Below are 19454 nucleotides of genomic sequence, written 5' to 3'. Positions count from 1 at the left end.
ACTGGAACGACTCTGGCTAAGCTTCTATTACACCTCATCTCTGGCACAGATTCCTCTGGTGACCTACAGCTGATGTAAACAATAAAGGCATTGTCTCACTGATAAGCCCGCAGTGTGACAACGACAGTAACGACAGCAGAGCAGAGACCCAAGTGAAGTTAAAGATCTAATACATCACCAAAACATAGTGAAAGAAAAGTGGTTACCCTTCTGACTTTCTAAGCTCTCTTACTCACTGACAGGCCTGTCGATAATTCACATGGCTGGGGGATCAGGAGTGTCTTGATGCTCCATAAATCTCATCGCCTGGTACAGTGATAGAGAAGATACGGGTACTGATCAAACCCCGGCCGCAACCCTCATCACCCCTTGCAGAATATTATCAACATTTCAACATTTTGTGCAATCTATAACAGCAGAAATCTTACTAAAAGCCCAGGGAACATTAGCCTACTCCAATCATGTCATCTCTCCATAGTCTCTCTGTCTCTCTCTCTCTCACACACACACACACACACGCTGAGCATGTGGCATCCTGTGGCTTCATCTGACCATGAGCTGTGGGCTCCATAGTGATTACAGCCACCTCCTGTGAAAAGACCTTTCAGCGCAGGCAGAGACAGGCTGATTCATCCGCTTTCAGTGAGCGAGGTAAACACAGATGTTACCGAGGCTGAATGTCCACTTAGAGCGAATCACCGAGACAGTCAGACTGATAGAGATAGGACCCAATCACCTGCCTGCTGTTGACTGATTGAAGGGGAGCAGGGGAAAAGCGTGTGTGTGTGTGTGTGTGTGTCTCAGTGCAGCGATGTGACAGAATGAAATGTGTTCAGGATTGTGGTGCGCTTCTGTTTTGGTGTGATGGTCGACTGGATATACGTACACATTATATGTACCAGATCTGAAAATAGTTTTACTGCTTATTTTCTCTTTGTAACACACAAACACACACTCACTGTACTGTATTTCACATTTAGGCTGAGCTGCGATAAGCTTTTTAACTGCAGTGAAACCAGATGAGAGGAAACCACTGAAGTGTGAAAAATCACTTGAGACGAAGTTTGTCCTCCATCTCTCCTCGCAGCTCTTCACCTCCTCCTCTGCTTCCTCAGGTTTTGTCCATCTGAGGTCTGGATCTTGGAGGTACAGTACAGTTACATCTACAGCACAGATGTAACTGAACAAGACATTCACAGGAAGTAGGTCAGCAACCTGACTAACTCTCTTAGTATTATCTTTTTATCTTTGAATGTAAAATGTGGACATTTTTAAACCAGTTTGTCCTCTGAGCCTTTGTTCTGTATTCAAAAGCCATCACACAGTGAAAGTCCTTACTGTATAGGCAAGTCATGCCTCTCGGCGGCCATCTTGGCAACGACTCCAGAAGTAAGAAGACCAGACCTCTATCTAAATGAATGGGGACATGGTCAGATCCACGATTTAACGTGATAGCAGGACAGAAGAAACACATGATCGCCAGTGAAATTAGATACAAATCAAAACAAAAAGACATCGTCTTTACTGCGGAATGATGTTTAAAGCTATGGTCTATGATTTGGAAGATTGGTAATTATTAACATTGTTTATAAGGCGATTATGGTCCTGTAGTCCGATCTACACAATATGAAAAGAACCCAAAAAATCAATTCAGTCTATCAGCTGTGGGCCTGCATAGAAATTGACCAATGCTATCCAACCTTCACGGTAGGCTCGCATTGAGGAGGTTCTGAGGGGGAGGGCCATACGAGCTCGGAGGGAGGGGTGTGTGTGTAGACCCATCGGTTCATTGTAAAACATTATTTATTGATGTAAATGTGGTGATTTCTACAGAGCCCCGAGGCAGCACGGTCCTGATTGAAGTCTGTCAGCTCATCAGATAATTGAAAATGATATTGTTATGCCCTGACAATGGGGGGAAAAATGGAAAAGAAAAAAACGACATGAACACACTTAAGCATTTGTCAGGTCTACTGTGTATTCTTTGTGTGCTAGTAACACCTTTCTCTCTCAATGCGGAAGAAGACAAACAACCACACATGGGCACTTTTCCTAAACTTATGTGAACTGAAGGAAAAAATGACCTTGTCACAAAATACATGCTTTTAGGTGAGAAACATTAAATATAAACATGCATTTCATGTACAGGCCACAGAGCACCTGTATGCAGGGCTCCAGACTAACTTCTTTGACCACCGTCCCAAAATCGTCACTAAATAAAATTTGAACCGTCCCCCAAAAAAATGTGTATGTCTCGATTTTTTACTTTGGCTTTGTCATCTATCATTATTGCCATAAAACACTTATACGATTAGGAAAATTAAGCAATGAAGCAGCTTAGAAACTGCTCAAACAGGCGATCGTGGGCTTTGAGAGGTTTTGTTCATTCACAAGAAGTTGTAAAAAATAGAAATAGACCCGACTTCTAATGGAGACTCGGCTTTTATTTTCTCGGACCAGTAGCCAGACCCAGTCCAGCTGGGGAGACTGGCATCTGTTTGAGACTCTGCTTTTATTAGAGAATTTACGGTAGCCTATAGCAGCAATGATTTAATCATATCATTACCTTAAAAACCGAAGCATGTTTATGAAGAGCAGCACGACGCAGCGCTGTTCTCCTGTGGTAACTAATTGTTGATTTCACGGGTCTATTGTCAGTCTCGTGTTGGCAGCTGATTGTATGAGTCTGCAAGACGTTGCACACTGTAGTGACTAGGGCTGACCCCAAAAAATTGAAGCTTCGAAGTTTCGTTCGTTGCCATGGAAAATCGATCATGAAGTCCGTGATCGATTGTTTGTTTTTTTCTTCCTTTTTTCCTTTTTGACACCAGTTCTCATCGGCACTTGTTACATTACAATGAATAGGCTACTTGGCATCCTAGAAACCTGCCTGATTTTGGAGATATGCAGTGTTTGTTTGCCATTACTTTCATTATTTCCGCTACGATCGCGCATCCCCCCCCCCCCCCCCCCCCCCCACACCGGCGCATCCCCCTGGCCATTGAAGCTTCGATTTTATGTCCGCGAAGCTTTGATTATCAAAATATGATAATCGGGTCAGCCCTAGTAGTGACAGTGATACGATCATTAACAGTGCAAAAAAAACAAACTCTTTGTCCCGACGGCTATAAATTAATCGTACCAAATACATATTTTTATGTCCCCACGACGACAGGACGGTGTTAGTCTGGAGCCCTGCCTGTATGGATGTTAAGGGTGCAGGCGGTCATGAAAAGGCAGTAGCTATCTCAACCATTTCTTGATCTCATATTTGTGTACAGTTATCTCTCGATTACTAGTACAGTAACTTCTCTTCTTAGCCAGGAGTCATCTTGTCCTACATTATAAGTGTATTATCATCCCTCCACAAAATGAATCCCTCAGGAAGACAGGTGCACAGCTTGGGTCCTTGGAGGGACACTTCACTTCTCTTGCACTTAGCTACTCTCCCATCCTTTCTCCTTCTCTCACCAGATTAATCTCTCTGAACAGCTCCGCTGAAACGCGTCCCAGTTTGGGTGATGCACGGGCGGGGTGCTATAACTATGATCCCGCACCATAAACTGTAGAGCACCCGTACGACGAACAATAAGGGTCTTAAAGGGATTCACTCAGAAAAGAGGTTGGAGGAAAGACAAGCTACAGATGGGCAGAAAGAGACAAAGGACAGATGGAGAGCAGAGTTAGTCTATTCTGAACAGCGAGACTGCTGTGAGGCTCTTTGTTGCTTAATGGTGTACAACAAGCAGCAGAGTACAACGTGTTCTTATCACATCTAAAGAGGGCTAAACAGTCTGTGGAAACATCAGGTAACTGTCATGCTGCACTAATGCACGTCTCATGTGATGTGCTGGAGCGGCACAACATGTTTGTGTCGCATCGTAACAGCTGTGTTACACGGGACAGCTATGAGAGTGTTATGCTCGTAGTGACTAATGTAGCCATCAGCTGCTGAAATCAAGTCAGGATGGGGAGTGGGCTGCAGAGGTGAGGTAAACTCACACATCCAAAATTTTTGTTTCATTTTCAAACCTGCAGTCTTCAGAGCCAGCCCACACAGAGTCCAGAGACATTACCTGAGGCAGTTTGTGAGGTTTTGTGCAGCTTCCACTCTAACTACAATGAATGCATATGGTAAACACATTAGAACAACTAAATTGATAGGAGTTTCACTTTAAGATACATTTAAGTTTGTAATCCAAGTGTCTCCCTATTGTGGAAACAAATTTTGTCTGTCCCACCTCTTCTCTATTCACCTGAAGACATATTTTTCATAATTTTGCAGTGGGCGGAGACCGGCTTACATGGTAAACATAATTAATCTTTAGGAAACTGAGTAAATCCTCTGCATCTGAAATTAGCGGGGCTGGGACATGTGTCACCAGCCCAGCCCTGGTTAACAGTACAGGATGATCAGAGACATTAAAGTCACTTACTGTATAGTGCACAATTTCACTATAAGCAGCTGTTTAAGCTTCACATTTTTGCAGGAATCAAGTTTTTTTTTTTTTTCAATTTACCCAAGTAGTGAAATGTTTTCCTTCTTGTGGATCCATTTACCGTCTTTCTTAATTGTGATCAACATGTACACATGTTAGCTCCAACAGGTTTATTATTCCTCTGACAGTTGAGGCATTCTTATAAAAACATTGTGTGTGAGCTATTGTTGTTGATTCTCATAGGCTACGTTACTGATCTCGCTCTGATAGAGAGGTATGTTAATGAGAGTGAAGACGAACAGCAACTCTTGACACACACATAATTAAACATTTACATACCCACACAAACACACAACTGCTCGCACACTGAAAACAACCACACAAACATTCATACCACCAGACACGTACACGCACATTAATTATGTGATCTTATAAACACCAGTACCCCCCTCCATCTCAGTGACAGGAATTTTATTAATAAGCATAGGTGTTTGTGTTTCTGTGGGGGACGACGATGCAATTTTGCATGGCATACTGATGGTAATACAACACCGTCAGCTCTATTGTCACTCAGATGGTGTTGTGAACTCAGTCGCCGTCCCCCAATGGAAATTTGCCTTTAATTAGAACAGCAACACACTGGCACAGCAGGCTGGGTCGCGGGGGAGGGAATAGGTTTGTGTGATTGCGTGTGTGTGTGTGTGTGTGCGTGTCAAATAAAGTTCGACTGGCAGAGTTAGAGACAAAGAGCAAATGAGCTGAATGAGAGAGAACCTTTTTCAAGCATTGTATTCAGGAGACAAAAAACAAAGGCCACATGTGGTCTCCACCTAGATAAACATTCATATTATGCTCTGTTATCAGTGTGGCTATACCGTACATCACAGAGCACAGTGACCCAGGTCATCTGAATGTCATTTTCCTCTGTACTGGCAGGTTTTTTGTCTTTTCTCTTGTTTCTGTCTTTTGTGACAATGCTGAGAGTGTTTTCCCCTCCACTGGCTCGTGCGTCAGTACTCTCATGTAACTCAGTAATGGATATGAAAGTCATGACCCCTACTCTGCTCTCTGCTAACAAACTTTTTATTCCCTGTCCTTTGTGCAAACTTCCCTGCTGCATTTACTCTAATAATCCTTTCAACCCTCTGTTTATCCACAGTTATCTTGCAGCTTAATGCGGTCTGCAGAGTGAGGTAGTGATGCTCATGCAAACTTTTTGCAAGCAAACTTCATATGCTTTCATAAACTGCTAGGCTTCAGTTTCTCTCTTTATTATAGCAGTCTGTGATAAGACATAGAAAATGGACTCTCATATGAACACCAAGTAATTAGTTTATCCTCATACTGTATGGTTTGTGAAGAAACAAATTGTCTTCAAGCTTGCTTAAAGACAATTTGACCTCCTCTAGTTTTTTTTTCGTTTGTTTGTTTGGGTTTGTTTTTTGTCTCCACAGAACTCAAAATTGCAGCAACTGTTTTATGAGAGGACTGAAATAAGTGAAGCCAACAGACCTTGGTGCTCTCACTGCTGAAGACCAATCCTGGAGAGTAGTCATAGAAAGGCACTCTATACAACAAAAAATAGTGAGTTAATGTAGGTAGGCTATCGTGTTAGTTATTACCGTATTGTATCTCCATTCAAAGTAGGGGTGGGCGATATGGGCATGTAATCATTTTTACAATTTTCTTGTTCCTCCATGCTAGGGCCATGCCCCTGTTGTTGTGTAGTGCAATGATTTCCCCTTTCTCAAGATTAAGAATTTGAAATGTTGCTGATTGTCTGTGGTTCCCCTCTGTTCTTTCTCTGTGTCCCACAAATGTGGGTGCCCGTCTGTAAGAGCCTGTCAGCAAGTGCAATGGAGTTATAGAAGTTGTCCATGTACAACTTGTACCCCTTGTCCCCCAGGTTCCCTGCTTCCCCACAATATGGTTTCATCCCAAAACAGTTACCGGTTTCTAAGTGTGTGTGTTTGCAACACAACATAACTCCATCCACACTAGGGATGTGCATGGTTACCCAGGTACTCGAGTACCCGAGTAGGCAATCTGATAGTCATCTTTTTCAGTTCTGTTCATCATAGAGTTCCCAAATTCACACATAAGGTATGTTAGAGTGTCTATTTTTGTAATTAAAAATAAATAATCAAAAAATGTAAAATTCAACGCATGGGCACAACAAAACGAACACACTCATTTTTGGCATTCAATGAGTTAAATATGAAAGGAGGCTGAAAATCACAGGACATGTCTGTTATGATGATACAAGCCAGAAATCAGATAATTTCTGATTTGCTGATATCCATTGGCTTTTACACATCCAAAAAACACTCATCCACGCACTGCATTCATCACTAAACCTGGAGATTTCCACACTATTTTGAGTATATGCTATAATTATAATAGTTTTAAAGGTGTACAGAAATGGCCGTTTGTCCTGTTTGTCGCGCCGAGTTGTCACGAGCTGCAACACGAGTTTACCCGAGTAAGGAAAACAAATTTGATTGGTCGTTATCGAGGATATTCAAAGCTTGGGGCGAGACCGAGCTCGGTGTGTGTGTGCGTGTCTCAGACGTTTGAATGACGGATTACGGATCCAATATCAGTGGCTGATGAATCGTGAGCAGGCTGACGTATAATCCGTGCGCCTGCGTTATCCAATGCGAAAAAAAAAATACACACTTTCATCCCGGATTTACTCAAAAATAGAATTTTGCACAAAGTTTGGCCTACATCGTCTGAAAGATGAGTTATTACACTAATTTTATGATCCAGAGTGGGCTCAAATTCAGTTTTCTTTTCTGTACACCTTTAAGTGTAACTTAGTGACCTAGTGAGCCAGTCCATGACATGGAAATAAACACATTATTTTGCTGATTTGAATCACATACACTTAAGATTAAAGATTCCTGGTCACTGAGTTTATTCACTTTTTATGGTCTCATTACTGATCGAATGCACTTCAGTGAATGCATGCTGTTCATAAGGCCTGACATTCAGACTGGGCTGTTGCTATTAAACTACACTATACAAAAGGTTAACAGCTCAGCAGTGTATTATTTTCAACAGGAGTCTTCACATCTCTGTTATTTCTGTGGCTTTTAATATGCATAAATCATCAAAGCTGAGCTGAAAATGGTGAGTCAGTTAACATCACCACCAAATTTGCTGCAGCACCTGTTTTGTGTGGACCTGTAGATGTACTTCTCTGTCCCACTTTCTTGCAAAACTGCATGTAAATGTAGTGATCAAACTGCTCCATGCAAACAGTATTACAGTAAACAACAACAACAACATTAATCCAGTCACACTGACACTGTGCAGATGTGTGTGTGGATTCAGGCTACATCTCCATTATGCTCTGGGTTCTTCGTGTAGCAGTATTCAGCAAACGAAGAGGCAAAACTGCAGAGTGTTAGTGCGTGTGTGCGTGCGTGTGCTGAAGTTGACTCATCAGCCCGCACACAATATACTAAGCATATTAAATTCTCCATCTCTACCTTTCTGTGTCTCTTGAGGTTCATCCGGTGTGAGAGTGATGCCCCTACTGGGAGATGAAAGCAGGGGAAGTGCTTTGTAAATGAATAACCTCTACACCCCAGTCTTCAGCCATTATTCATTAGGCAGTGTGAGTGAGTATGTGTGTGAGATAGTAAGAGACAGTTGATGTGAGTGTTTTCGTGTAAAAGTAACAGAAAAGTACAGGAAAACAAAGTATAAAAACAAGGAAAAGGAGAGAGGGAGAGGAAGGTGAAAGCTTTGTGGTGCCTGCAGTTTTCTACCAAAGTGTGTGTATAGACATGAGGGCTGATGTTCCCCCAGTGTCTGCTACGCATTAGACCCAGGCAATCACACACCATCAGGCCTATGCCCATTAACTGCCTGAATCCTAATTGGATCCATGCCTTTGCACACACACACTCTTCTCTCTAACAGACACACACACACACACTGTGCATACACTAATCCCTGTATGATCACATCCAGTGCTTACCAATGTGAATCGGCTCATATGGTTTATTGCTGGAACATGCAGTACAATTAGAGGAAATAGTATGTTACTGGATACCCCATGTGTGAGATGTCTCTGGATTATTTTGTGCTTGGTTAGATGATTTCATTTTGGCTTGATGTTGTGCAGTTGTATTCTGACATGCTGGCAAATGCTCTGTTTCCTTTTGAAATGGTAGGGTTTGAAGCATTATTGTTGCTTCATGAACCACAAATAATCCCACTTACAGTTCAGTTTTCATCAGCTATCCTTGGTTGTCTTCTCTGTACACAGGCTTTTTTTCTTCTCCTTTTGAAATGCCACCTAACACAATCTATAGTAGTAGTAGTTCCCACAAATCCACATCTTGGCTTAGCGTGGAGTCAGCCGAAGGGTTGGCACTTTACAATCAATAGCTCTACGTGTGGGGAGCAGTGAGTGGAAACTACTACAGTGTCCAGACAAACCACCCCGTCTTAGCTATACAGCTAGAGTCTGTCGACTCGATGTAGCATTAGCTCCTCTAGCTGGATCACAGCACTCACGGTGCTCTAGTTCAGCCAGGTTTTTGTGAGAGCGTAAACACAACAGTTCCTCACACTATGTTGAGAAGCTTTCTGCAGTCAAAGCGACGATGTAGTGTGCAATGCGCTTTTTTTCATGCACATCCGTGGAGCTGTGCACTGCACATACACAATCCGACAGGAACGTGCCACATTGCCTGCTCCCTCCTTGTCGTGACTCGTGAAAGTGAAACTTAAGTGAGAGTCGGGATACTACCATCCACCTCAAAGCTGCTTAGTTCAGTTCAGTTCAGAAAACTTTATTATCCCCCGAGGGGGCAATTTGTTGTGCGACAGGCAGAACAACACAAAAACACAAACAGGTCAAATACAAAACAAAACAAATGCATTTCAATCACAGTGCAACATTAAGACTGCGGGCACCAGTGCCTCGGGGGGGAGGGGGGCAGGCTCACAGTGGCTGATTTATAAAACCAATTGTGATTGGCACAAAAGTCAGAGTCAGTGCCAGAGAAAGTGATACAGACCCCCTCAGGCCATGACAGAGGTGTCATTCAACCTGTTGATGTCGATGTATCATCACAAAAGTTACGAAAATATTTTATGAATGTTGAAAAGTTACTTAGTGCTGGTTTAACTAGTATTGCAGTATGGACTAAGCTATCGATAATATGGACAGTAATGGTACTATGGTAAAAATGGCTTGGAAAAATGTAAGCTAGCAGACACATTTATTTTATCATTGTATTTCATTATATCACTGAACATGCTGCAATGTTACTGAGCAACATATTGCTTCACTCCCACTTTCAGGATTTGGAACTTAAAGTTGTGATTATAAACAAAGGGGACAATGATACAGTCTGCCATTTGTTTTCATCACAGTGTGTTTGTGTGAGTGTGTCATGCATGGATGCAGATGCAGAGTGGGATGGTGAAATGATCCACTCTGTCTTGATGAGTCCAACCTGGCCTCATGGTGGCCGAGCCGGGCAGTGGCCATCTGGCCCGGCTGGCAGTGAGGGCTAATGGAGCGCAGGCTGAAGTTTTGGCTGGTGGGCCGAGTCTTCAGTTTGGATAATGACTATAGTGATGATATGGGGTGTAGATTTTAAACTTGGCTGTGAGAACATCATGCAGCAAGTATCCATTGGTGGTTGTGTAACATCTTGGACAGCTGAGAACAAATAGCACTGGGACTGGATGTGATTCTGGATGATAATGTTGATGCACTTCAAAATTAAATCAAATCTGCTGCCCAAATCTAGTAGTTATGTTGTATTGCATCTGTCCAGTTCATCTAATGGAGGAGAGGAGGTAAGTTTAACTGTCTTGAGAGCAAGCTTTTAAATTCAGTGGATAATTTATGCACAGCCAGCAGTATAGGTAGGTAAATTGGGAAATAAATTCACCAATGTTAATCAGGTCATTATTGTGATTATTGATCCAAACAACACAGCCTCCTCATGGGTGACTGATATTTAAAAAAAAGAATATGTTTAGAGGAAAGTGAGAGTTTTTCAGTGCAGTTTCAATGTGCAGCCTAGTTCCCTCCAGGTTAGGCTTGTTTGCCTCTGTGTGAGGTGATACGGAAAGCAGTTAGCAGACCTCATTTGAGGCAGACAGGAGAAAAGGCCAGCTCAACAGAATCAGGGTCCTCATTCCCCTCTGGCATTGCTTAGGTCACTGTGGGAGGCCCTCTTATCTTCTCCTCTACTTATGTCTCTCCTTCTTGCTCCTTTAATTTACTTGGCAGTCCTTGGTGGTTTGTTGCCTCCAGATTTATTTTCATGTATAAACACATCCATTAAAGTGTAAGTGCCCACAGCCAAATGCACAAACACTTCATAGTTACATTTTCCACTTCACAACTGGGTCAAATGCCAAATAGATAGCACTTCATTTGTCATTTGTAATAGCTAGTATTTAGGGTTAGTCTGTGTCTGTCCCTTATCCCTTTTTTCCCTCTGTTTTCGCTTCCCAACTGATCGGCGGGCACAGCAGCCTTCCATTCAGAAATCAACTCCCACCACCTGTAGCAGGACCTGAACAGCCTGCAGCACTCTTCTTCAGGGTATTGTATCTGCTAGGGCTGCAACGTCGGATTGCTAAAATCAATAAAAATCGTTGGCAGCGATTTTCTTTATCAATTTGTTGTGTTGTGCGATTAATGTCACTTACTATGTCGTGGAGCTGTTAACTTCATGTTGAGCAAAGCGTTAAGAGTGTAGGGATGAGCCATTCATTTGCTGGTGGTGGTAAGGAATTTGGCGGTGGCCGCCACCAAATTCTCCATGCAGGAAAAACCTTCAGATATATCCATGACCCATATTTGTAATTTGATATTACCTAGGCAACAGCTATTTTCAGGAATCTGCTAACAAAGACCAGCACAGCGCTGGCACCGACACAGCTTGAGGTTGACGATAACAAAAACTTAAGGCATCTGAAGAATCCCTGGCACTGTTTCTGTGACTCATCCACCGCTCACCTCCCTGTGTACCCCTCTGCTATGCAAATTGCTGCTGAGCAGATGACCTTTTTAACTGGAAATAACAGGCATGAATATGGAAATGTATTTATCTGGTGACTTTGACCAACAAGTAGCGGTGCACCCACAAAGCCTGAAATTTTGATAGTGTGACCTCTGCTGTGATTGTTCTGCCTAAAGAGAAACACTGGCTGACTGCATGTATGTGTGTGGTGGTCAAGGACTGTGGTGGATACCGATCAAAGCTCGGGGCAACAGGGGGAGACTTAAGAGGATTGTTATGCTATGCCCTTGTGTGTGTCTTTGTACCCATGTGCCTGTGTGTGCACAAAGTTTGTGCATGTATTTGTGCGGGCATGCAGGGATGCACTCTTGAGTGAGTGTCCATCTGTATGTGTGTAAGGTCTCTCGTCCTTGTGCATCTGTGTGTGTCAGTCTGCTGTTTATGCACCTCTGCCTCCATATTTTTGACATATGTCTACTCTGCATCTCTCTGCCCATGAATTTTCATGTCTTTATTTCAGGATCAATAGTGTGCACAGCACAGAGGGACTGTGGCTAAAATAGAATAAAATGAATTATGCAAGAATCTATATTGAAATTTAGAGGACAGATGCTTTTGAGTTTGTGTAGGAAGTCACATGAATATAGCATAAGAAATGAGCAGTACAAGAATTTTACAGTACTGTGGTAGAACTGAAATACTTGAAGTGGTAAACTGGCAACGGAAGGAAATCACATGACACAAAAGCAAACTAGTTATAAATAGGACATCAGAACTGTAATAACTGTAATAAGTTGTCATATTCATACAGTATGTGTCCTCCTTTATGTCCCAGCTCTGTTGTTCCCTCATTGGACATACCACCGCTTCTGTCAAAATTCCTTTTTCATTTATGTTTATTTTCACTACCGTCTCCAGCCAATTCCTGTCCACCCACCAGATGTCCACAGACCATAGTGCCTATTCCATTCACCTGCTCACCTGTCGTCTGTTCCCACTCACATCAGTCTCCTTGCCCATTGAAACACCTGTTGTCAGTTCCCTCCTTTTCCCACTCAGCAGCTCCATGCTAGATTGTCTGCTTATGTTCCTGCGTGGTTCTCTGTGAGCCTATAACCTGCGTCTAGTAACCTATTGTCCACACCTGTCCTTCTGTGTGTCTTTGTTTCGGGTCCTCCCTGCTTGTGTTGCTTCCATCCTCTGTGACAAATCATACTGGTCCCTCCATCCAATCATCACAGGCAAAGCCAATTCTAAGAGCCAGAGGTCTTTTGGCAAGTGCTGAGAGTAAATAGGACTGATTAACAATGAAGCAGCACAAAGAAGATAAGACAGACGGATGGGAGCCAGACACAGAGGAGAGGTGGTAGCGGTGGGGGTGGTGTCAAGCCAGAGACCGGGCAAAGTATAATCATACTCTCCCGTCCAGTGCCAGATAGAAGTGGCTTTGAATTCTCAATGGGCTATGTGTGCACTGGTTTGTGTGAATGGAGGTGGGATTGAAAAAGATTCTGCATACACACTGGTGCAGGGATGAAATTTGCATAGAGGGGAATAGACCGATGAATATTTTAAAACAGCAAGTCACTCGACAACACAAACACTGACTGACAGCTGTGCAGAAAAACACACTCATCTAAAGTCATAAATAATCAGACACTTACAGTGCACTGACATTCAACTTAAAATTGCAACCAGCCACTCTCGTGTGTCTCTTATGGCGCGTTTCCACTAGCGCGCTTCGGCTCGGCTCGGCTCGGCTCGGCTCGGCGCGCTATTTGCGTGTTTCCACTAGCACGCAGTACCTGCAACCAGGTACACTTTTGGTATCACCTCAGCCCTGGTTCCAAGCGAGCCGAAGCGTTACTAAAACGTGACGTCAGCTGGCCTTCCACTGATTGGCCGATGAGTGTCGTCACTGGAAGCGCCATAACCGCGCGACGTCCGACAACAGAAATGTTCCTGCTGAAGCCTGTTGTTACGTGACTTTATTAAGTTTAAATATTTTTTCATGCGAGAAAGTAACTGTTTAGATCCCCAATGTGTGGTTAGTTTATCCAAACGACGGCTGTTTAGAAGTTTGCCCCGATGTTTTTCGGAGAAGTGAAGCTCCAGGTCCGAGCAGCGACCGCGACATCATAGAGGCAGCAGCCCGGCTCCTGACGTGCTCCGCCGACCAGCCTACGGTCGTCACCCCGGGGAGAAAACGGCCGCTAATTAACTTACCCGATGGCTTTTAGAGGTTTACCACCGGCTGGTTAAACTCTTTTTAGGGGATAAATGTTGGTCTCTGATGAAATCTAACAATTGTGGCTGTAGCAGAAGTTTGTTTGAATACAAAACCATGGTTAGACAGAAGAGCAGCACTGCCTTGGGGTCTGTACGCACAGAAAACACCACATTTACATCAATAAATAAATGTTTTACAATGAACCAGGCCGATCTCAGAGCTGGCAAGACTCTCCGGTAAGGCATATTGAATGGTTAAATGCCGTTAACGGGACGAGAGCAGTCAAAACGGCGGTTTAAAGTTAGCTACAGCGAGGGTAGGTTCACTTCCTGTTTACAAAGTAAAAGCACCAATTCTATCGTAATGGCTTTCCTTATGATAAAAGGCAACGGGTATTTTATTTTGTGAAAATAACCGGAAGTGCGTTGCTCACTACGGCTAGCTTTAGTGACGCCGACTTCGTCGGAACAAAATTGTAAACAGCTGGTATTTTGTCAGATTTTCAATACGTTGGGGATCTAAACGACTACTTTCTCGCCTGAAAATGTTTCGAGCCGAGCCGTGCTAGTGGAAATGCGCCATTAGTTAATCAGCCACTAGAAACTTACGAGTAATACACCCCAAAAAGTGGTCCCTGTGTTTCCAGAGGTTTCCCATACACCATGAACTTTGGACTCCTTCTCCAGTTGAGCTGAATGGGAGAAAATAAAATTATCATGGTTCTTCTAGACAAGTCAAAGTATAGTCAAACACTATTGGACCAAAGGGATCTGATTCTAATGAGTTATTTCACAGGGTAGTGTTGTCACACACAATACGTGTCGTTATCATTTCCCCAACTGACGGTGATCCTCAGAGAACACATCGTCTACACACATACGCCCAGACAGATGAATGGATGATTTTAAAATAATGGTGCATATTCACAAGCTGACACACGCACCTGAAGAAGAGGAGGTCAAACTGAGCTGAGTGACTGTCGCTTGCTTGGTAACTCATCCATCCTTTTTCCTCCATTTATTATTTAGGGGCTGTGTTGCAGTGGCAGCATGCCTAAGCAGGATGTTCAAGACATCCCTCTCTCTGGCAGCACTTTTCCATCTTCTCCTGTGGGATCCCAAGGCGTTCCCAGGCCAGATGGGATATGCAATCCTTCCAGCGGGATTTGGGTCTGCCTCAGGGTCTTCTCCCAGTTAAACAGTCTGGAAAACCTCCAAAGGGAGGCATCCTTATCAGATGCCCGAACCACCTCAGCTGGCCTTGTTTGACATTAAGGAGCAGCGACTCTTCTCTGAGCTCCCTGCTGATGTCTGAGCTCCTCTGAGGCTGAGCCCAACTACCCTATGGAGGAAACCCAGTTCATGTGCAGTTCTTTCTGTCACCACTCAGAGCTCATGATGATAATTAATGAAGATTGACTGTTACGTTGCCCCCACCCATTGCCGATCTCCTCATCTTACCCTCACCCATGAACAGGACTTCTTTATTTGGGGCAGCAACACACTCCAACATGGAGGAACCAGTCCTCTCCTTAGAGCCATGGCCTCAGATGTGGAGGCACTGACTCTCATCCCTGCTGCTCCAGCTGCAAACCATCCCATAAAGCTCTGGATGTCGTATTGTGACCTGGTTTGTGCCATAGAAGGTAACTAAAAGTGTAAATAACATTCATAATCAAACTTATTGTAACATACCCAGTATAAACACAGTGCCACATGACTTATCCGCTTGTCATAAACAAAGCTTTTATGAACACAAGTTTACAGTCAGTGTAGTTGTTAAGCCTCGAACTTCAGGTACATAGCGTTGCTACTATAAGCTAGTTAGCTGTTGGACATTTTTTCACTTTTCATTTAATTTTTCATGATGCTCCTCATAGCCAGGTTCTTATCTTGCCCATAAATGAATTTTCTGCAGTGTTATAGACAGCTTAACATGCATATGCTGTATGTTTTTACATAAACTTTTATGTATGCACACAAGCATACGCCAGCGGAAAAACAAATATATAATCACACAGCCGTATACCAAGAAAGCTATTAGCCTCCTATTGCCTGTCGCTCTGGAAATGTCAAGACACCATTATGTGGAGTTGTATTGTGGGGTTTGCTCAGCTCACCTTTTGGTATTTGCTTCTTTTTTTTGTCTAAGATGCCAGCGGGTCCAGTGTTATGGTAATGTTCATTTTGATAAGCCGGCACTGTGGCTTGATAGACAGGGCTTGGAACAATAGGAGCTCTGGCCCCATTGCTCTTGGCAGTAGGGCAGGGACACAAAGGAGACATAATGAGCAGAGATAGCATTGTGATGGGAGGCTACAGATGAGAGAGACTGAAGGTATTGTGCTGTGTATGTGTGTATGTGTGTTTGTGTGCGTGGGTAGAGAAAGAAACAGGGTGTCGGCGTAGGAGGAATCTTGTACGCTAGTTTGATTGTGTATTTGTGTGTGGGCATCTGCGTGTGTCAAAGTGATGGAGAGAGAGACAAGGGTCTGCCAGTCAATCATTACAGTGACAGACAAGCCTATTGTCAGGACAGTGCGTGCTGGTGTGTGCGTGCTTGTGCGTGCTTGTGTGCGTGTTACCGAAATAGACAACGCTTCATAACAGGCTGATCAATAGTCTATTCAAGGGTAATGAAACACCAGTCAATATCACCACCCACATTCTGGCTCATAAACTGATGACAGCCTCCCTCTCCATCTCTCCCTCCCTTTCACCCCCCACCCCCCCTTCTCCATTAAAAACAAATCACTGATTTACTAATACCCCTCCTCTACTCCCAGCCAAAAATAATGTTTGAAGCATTGAATTAATTTAACCATAATTCTGAAGGTACTCTGCACTGGTGTCTTCATAATGCATTATGTGCTGGTGGCCCAGTATCTTCTAGCTTCTGTACATGTAGTAGTGTGAAGTTAAAAGCATGAGTGAGGGTTAAGTTTTAACCGAAGGTGCCTTTATGTTTCTTTAATACATCAGTTCATCCAGTAGCTTCAGAGTCTCAAATCTTGCGATCCAGTGTTCACACCTGCTTCACACCCTCCCTGGCTATGTTTAAACTACTCTCTTACTGTCTATTTTCATGTTTGACTCAATCGTCTTTGTCACTTTTGTTGTGACCCAATTACTGCAACACTACACCGTCTTCCTCCTTATAGTTGTTGGTAACAACTACGTACTGTATAAACACTATTCGATTTTCTGAGTGGTCGTAGGAAACAGGTGTGTGCATTCAGGATCTGTTCAATCCTTCATTCAAATATTCAACTGCAACACATTTCAATATGAAGGAACAGTTTGATAGCCTAGAAATCTAGACGCACCCTAGCGGCAGCAAAAATATTTGCTCCGTAGGTGGGTCTAGAAACGAGCCATAGGAACTTTTTGAGTCTCGAACACCGATTGTGTTCACCAATCACATCACTCTATCTGTTTAGAGAGTCGTTGGGCAGGCTTAACGCGATGACGACTTATATTTTAATTGGCTTGTCAGGCTAACGTCATCCTGCTCTTTGCTCTGATTGGTCGTAGCGCTACCCTATTGCGTGCAGAGGCAGTTTGAAAGACAGTCCCCCCCCCCCCCCCCTGGATTGAGCCTTGGTCTACCGGTCGTTGCCAGACTATACATTTTAGTGATATAGTCTGGCTTGTCAGGCTAACAGTTTGACACTTTGGGGAAGTTCACTATAATACTTTTCTTTGTAAGAGTTCAATGAGAACATTGATCGTCTGAGGCATCAATGAATGTCCCATACTGAAAAAATACAATCAACTTAGTATTGAGAATTTCTCAGAATGTTTCTCTGCAGATAAATCAAAGGCAAGACAGAAACAGAGTCACTAAAAGTATCGTGAACGGCAGCAGTGAAATAACACATCGTAAATCTAAATTTGGGCAAGGGCTGTTGACACCCAAACACTGAATAAAATCCAACTGACTCCAGACAAAGATTCCTTTAAAAGAAAGGTTAAGCCCTGATAAAAATCAAACCAGAACTGCACTTATTTTTAGGTATTTGTCAATACTCTACAGTGTTTCCGCTAGGATTTTTTTAAGCAGTGGTGGCGGCGGAAACCCTGCTCTGAATTATCTTTGGCTATTTGCCTGCTTGCTTGTTGTCTCTTTTAGACTATAGATCTGTATGTTTATAGTTAATTGTAGGATGTTATCAATGTCATTGCCCTAGACTGAACTTGTAAAAGACCAATTAGGGACAGGAGTCAAGAACTGCTCACCACTGTTGCCATGTGTACTCGCTCTTAGTGGGGATTATTGGGTCTAGGGATGCACCGATCCACATTTTTTCACTTCCGATCCGATCCCGATACAAGAATTTGGATATCTGCCGATACCGATACTATTCCGATACCAGAGCTTTTTTTTTAAATTCAATTATTTTTTTAGATTTTCCCCTCCCACCTAAAGCTATGTTCTACGTAGGGGTGTCAAACTCATTCAGGGGCCACAAACAGCACAACTGGATCTCAAGTGGGCCAGAGCAGTAGAATAATAGCATGATAAGGTATAAATAAAAAGAAGAACTTTTCCCTTTGTATTATAAGATGTTTACAGTTAATGAACTATTCTTTTACAAAACATATTATGAACAATCTGAAATTTCTTCATAAAAATACATGTGCAATTTCAACAATAATATCGTCGCTGCCCGACGTAGAACACGTATGTCCAAAACGGTACTTTTACAGGAAATGGAAAAAACACCGTAATTTCACAGTGTTTGAATGTGGTATCATCAAATTTGCTACAATAACATTAAATGTGGTCATACACATGTGAGTGTCATGATATAATCCACATTTTACTAAAATCGTGTTTAAATGGATTTACGTGTTTATTTTTACCGCGACGGCGGAGATACGTTTTTTTCTCATCATTAATTAGAATGGCCAGATCGCGTTTCATTGACAGCTTAATGCGCTCTGATGTTTTTTTTTAAATGCTACGTTACATATCATCCGTAGTTTCTTCACATAAAACATGTAAGCTGAATGAAATAAACAGTTGCCTACCTACACAACTACACACTGTTATGGCTATGATGGCAAAAGTTACACAGACGTTGCCTGACTGCACTTCCGTCCTACCGTAGCCTACTTTTTTTTTCTCTTCACTCCTCTCAGTCTCCACGTCTCCGGATGAGGGAGGGGGGGGGGGGGGGGGGGGCGTAAACATCGTCCTTCTTACTGTAGGCTACTTAGTATATTAACTGCTGCAAGCCATTATTAAACCACTAGTTTACTAACAATACATAACAAATGACTGACATCATTAGCTTCAGTAAACTCCAGCAGCAGACTTCTGGTGCATTTCTCTTCTGCAGTTGAAGCTGGTAATTACGACCAGTTTAGCTCAATATTGCTACTGTACCACTGGACTAGAAGATCATAAAGCAACAAGCCTTAAAGCAACAAAATACTTAGTAAATAATTTATGTACTCTGCCAAAAAATATGATAGAAATTCCATGTGTTCAACAGACAAGGATCAGGCATGGCCCAAGTCATTTAAAGGTGCACCAAACAACAACATACCAACAATACATGCATCAAAGAATTGTATTTAATAAATAAATAAATACACAGTGGTAGGGAAACCCATCACAATTAGGTATGTAGTGTGTTAATTGCAACATTGTATCTATGAAGTTGAACATACAAAACAGATTTTTAAAAAAGTTTCATTTTTAATGTTGTGCTTGTGTACTGCAGTTGTATGAATGTGTTTCTTGTTTGTGTGATGGTGCACAGCTACCACA

Source organism: Trachurus japonicus, chromosome 1, assembly GCF_045865225.1.
Source record: "Trachurus japonicus isolate A0001 chromosome 1, Traja_1.0".
Taxonomy (NCBI): Eukaryota; Metazoa; Chordata; class Actinopteri; order Carangiformes; family Carangidae; genus Trachurus; species Trachurus japonicus.
Note: the sequence above shows the minus strand (reverse complement) of the source record.